The sequence below is a fragment of the Chinchilla lanigera genome, unplaced genomic scaffold (assembly GCF_000276665.1).
Source record: "Chinchilla lanigera isolate Chin_1 unplaced genomic scaffold, ChiLan1.0 scaffold00110, whole genome shotgun sequence".
Classification (NCBI taxonomy): Eukaryota; Metazoa; Chordata; class Mammalia; order Rodentia; family Chinchillidae; genus Chinchilla; species Chinchilla lanigera.
In genome coordinates this window covers 6373193-6376762 of record NW_004955511.1, presented here as the reverse complement: position 1 = coordinate 6376762, position 3570 = coordinate 6373193, and positions in this window count along the sequence as shown.

The window sequence follows — 3570 nt, the reverse complement described above, 5'->3', positions numbered from 1 at the left end:
CAGTTCCTCTTGAGGTGGCCTGGCTTTTAACAGTGGTAGCAGATGAATGCAGTTGTCGAGTTCTTCTTGGAGCCCTGGGAATCAGACCTGGGATCTGTTTCTCTTAGTGGTGCAGCAAAAGCAGCTGCTTTTTCTCAGTCTCTTTGTTTTCTCTCCTTGGCCTCCTCCTCATCATGAGACATGCCAAATTTTATTAGCAAGATTAATTTATGTATCAGTTTATGGGTTGACTATGCTGTGAAGCTGGGAGCTTTTTTCCTGGTGTCTGGTGTGTGCAGCATCTGGTGATGATCAGTTTGCACACCCGAGTCACCACGCCATTCTGCCTCAGCATTTGCATGCAAAATAGAGTGAACTGCTGCTGTGAAAAGCAGTCACTCTGGGCGAAGCTCTGCCCTGTCCACACGGAGGAATTCACAGCAAGGTGAGGCACACCGTGCTCTCTCCTGTGGTGCCTTCCCCAGAGAGGCAGGGAATTCCAGAGAAATGACCAAAGATACTGCCTTTATACTTCATAGACACAGTGGTGAGTCTGTGGAGGAATGACATTAAAAATAAACATGTAGCCTAGACGGGGAAGTTCGAGGGATGTTGCTATGGGAGGTGGCTCCTAGAAGACAATATATATATTTTTTCTCTTATAAAAAAAAAGTAGCTCTAGAGCCTGCTTGCTCAGTTCACTGTGATTCCTGTCACCAGTCTCTAGTGATCAAGACTATTTTCCAGCCGTGGTACCGAAGCCAGCTAAGGCCTGGATACAGAGCTTCCTCTGGAACCAGCTGTTCTTGTCAAACAAATGGGAGGCTAGGCCTGGTGTATGTGTGGATGAGCCCCTGCCTGAGGTGAGAGATGATGGCCTGCGCAGTATCAGGCAGCCTCTTGGTGCCACGTGTCCTGTGTTCTCGGGAGAACTACGAAGTGAACGCTGTGGACCTCGGCTGTGCGCATTTGGCTTCCCTCGCCAAGAGCAGCAGCGCCTGGGAGATCCCATTTCGGCAGCAAGCCTGGCCAGACAGCGGAGACGTGCAGTCAACCCGAAGCATCAGCCAGTGAAGACCGAGTGCTTCCTGCTTGCACCTGATGGGGGATCGCTGTGGGAGGCTGGGTGGGAGCTTTTCCTGCACAAGCCCCTCTTTTGTTTTTTCTGACCATATGTTCACTTTTATTTTTTGGTTGACATTTTTAGTTTTTCTTTCAGCACTTTAAATATAACTGGTTCATTATACTTTAGTCTTCACTGTGTAAATTCACATTGGCCTCTAATAACTTGTGGACCCTGTGTAAAGGGTTCATTTGGTTATTTTACTACATAACAAAGGTAATTAGCAACAATTGCAAATATATTGATAAAAAGCTTTTAAAGGGCATCAGCCAGGCAAGGTGGCGCACGCCTGTAATCCCAGCACTTGGGAGGCTGAGGCAGGAGGATGGTTGTGAGTTCGACACCAGCCTGGGCTACAAGGTGAGATCAAGGCCAGCCTGAACTGCATAGCGAGACCCTGTCTCAAAAAAAAAAAAAAAAAAGCATCAGGCATATACTCACCTGACAAATGTACCCCACCATTTGTTGGTCATGATGTATATTCCAGTAGGCTGGAATATTTTAGATATAATATCTATGAATGTTTATATTATCCTTATAAGAGGATATATTTATCTGTATTTCCTTTGTCTGTAACACATGTAAATTAATAGTAAATACATTATATGATCCCTGTGAGAAATTATATGGTCCCTGTGAGAAATAACACTAAAATAATGTTAATAAAATATAATAAAGTACTTGGCTCTAAGTAATTTCTTATGAAATGAAATTAATGGAAGTTATTTTTATTATGTTCGTTTTACACATGACAGTTATGAACCTGTTGCATCTCATAGTCAAGTCCACCTTAACAGCCATACTTTTGATACTACTGCTGGACTCAGTAGACCAGGGGTCCTCAACATTTTTGGCACCCGTGATGGTTTCACAGAAAATAATTTTTTTTTCATAGAGCAGAGTCTGGTTTGGGGGGTGATTTAAGTGCATTATATTTATTGTGCACTTTTTTCTATTATCATTACATTGCAATAGATGATAAAATAATAAAACAACTTGCCATAATGCAGAATCAGCAGGAACCCTCGGCTTACTTTCCTGCAACTAGGTGGACCCGTTTGGGGATGATGGGATAGAATGACACCTGAAGTGTTTGCTCATGTCCAGTGTACACTGTCATCTCATTTTGGTGCTGTCACTACAGAGAGCACCGATTCACAAAGATAGGACGCTGGAAATGTAGGCAGGCCTTTTGGTGCTTTTGAGACCACCGTGGGATATCCTGCCTTGACATTAACTTAGAACTTATGAAACTTGAGGTTGTCTTAAGCAAACGTTTCAGGACTGTTCCGTCTGTGATCTCAAGCAGATGATTCTCTTCTAGTATGAAGAGAGTCAATTCACCGGGCTTGTTCACAGATGGGTTCTGGATCTACTCCTTTTCAGTTCTGGGATCTGTTGTGGTTGATTAATGTTCAAACTCTTAAAATCCGAGATGGTGATCAGACACCAGTAGGGAGAAAGAAGATACCGGCGGCTCCGTCTCGTTCAAACTCTCTACTGATGTTTGAAATGTGTCAAAACTCCGTGTTCACCATCACCCCCATAATTCCAGGCTGACTTTGAATGCAGTCATCTTATTTCCCAATTTGGACACAATCACTTTCCTTCCCTGAAGTGAGAGATTGAGTTCATCGAGCAAGTTTGTAGGGGAAGGACTGTGATTGCTAATGAGCCAATTACTGATGGTCGGCTTATGAACCCCAGCCGGGCTGAGTGCACGTGGTGCAGGGTGCAGGAGGCTCGCCCGAGGATGGTTGCCATCAGCTGAGAGGCAGGAATGGAAAGGGATGATGAATTACCCCTGTTGGTCTGAGCTACATTCTGGGTTCTAATGAAAGGCGATGGAGATGGATGATCCGGGCTGCTGCAGTCCCAGAGGCTGTGGGACCCCTGATCCCAGGCTTTTGCCTCTTCTGTTTTTCTTATTGTTTATCTTTTCTTATTCATCTGCAGGCTCCTCATTCTCGGGACGTGTCACTACAGATAATCCCAACACAAGTTAACATGTCATAGAGTAAGCAAGTTTTGTGACCTATTCTGTGTTACTGAAATACGCTGTAAGTGGTGACATTTTTTTCTAAAAGAAATTTCTGCAGTGGCTTTCATAACTCAAAAACTTTGGCCAAAAACAAAAACAAAAACAAAAAACAAAAAACAACTTTGGCCAGTGATTTAGAAAACTATCTCATTTTTGTGTATAAGAGATAACATGTGTCCTTTAGTCATATCTTGAAAAACACTTTTAAACATAGGCGATGTGTTTTGGCTAGCCAGCACGTTTCTGTGAATGGCACAGGGTGTAGATTCACAGATCAGCCTCACTGACCTGAGACATGAGGCCAGACAGCACTCCAGCAATGGCAGTTGCCATGTGTTCACTTAGGACCAAAGACTGCAGCCCCTGGTTTACACTGCTTGTTGAAATAAAGCCTCACTTTTTTCTGAAAGTTTTTTTTTTTTTTTTT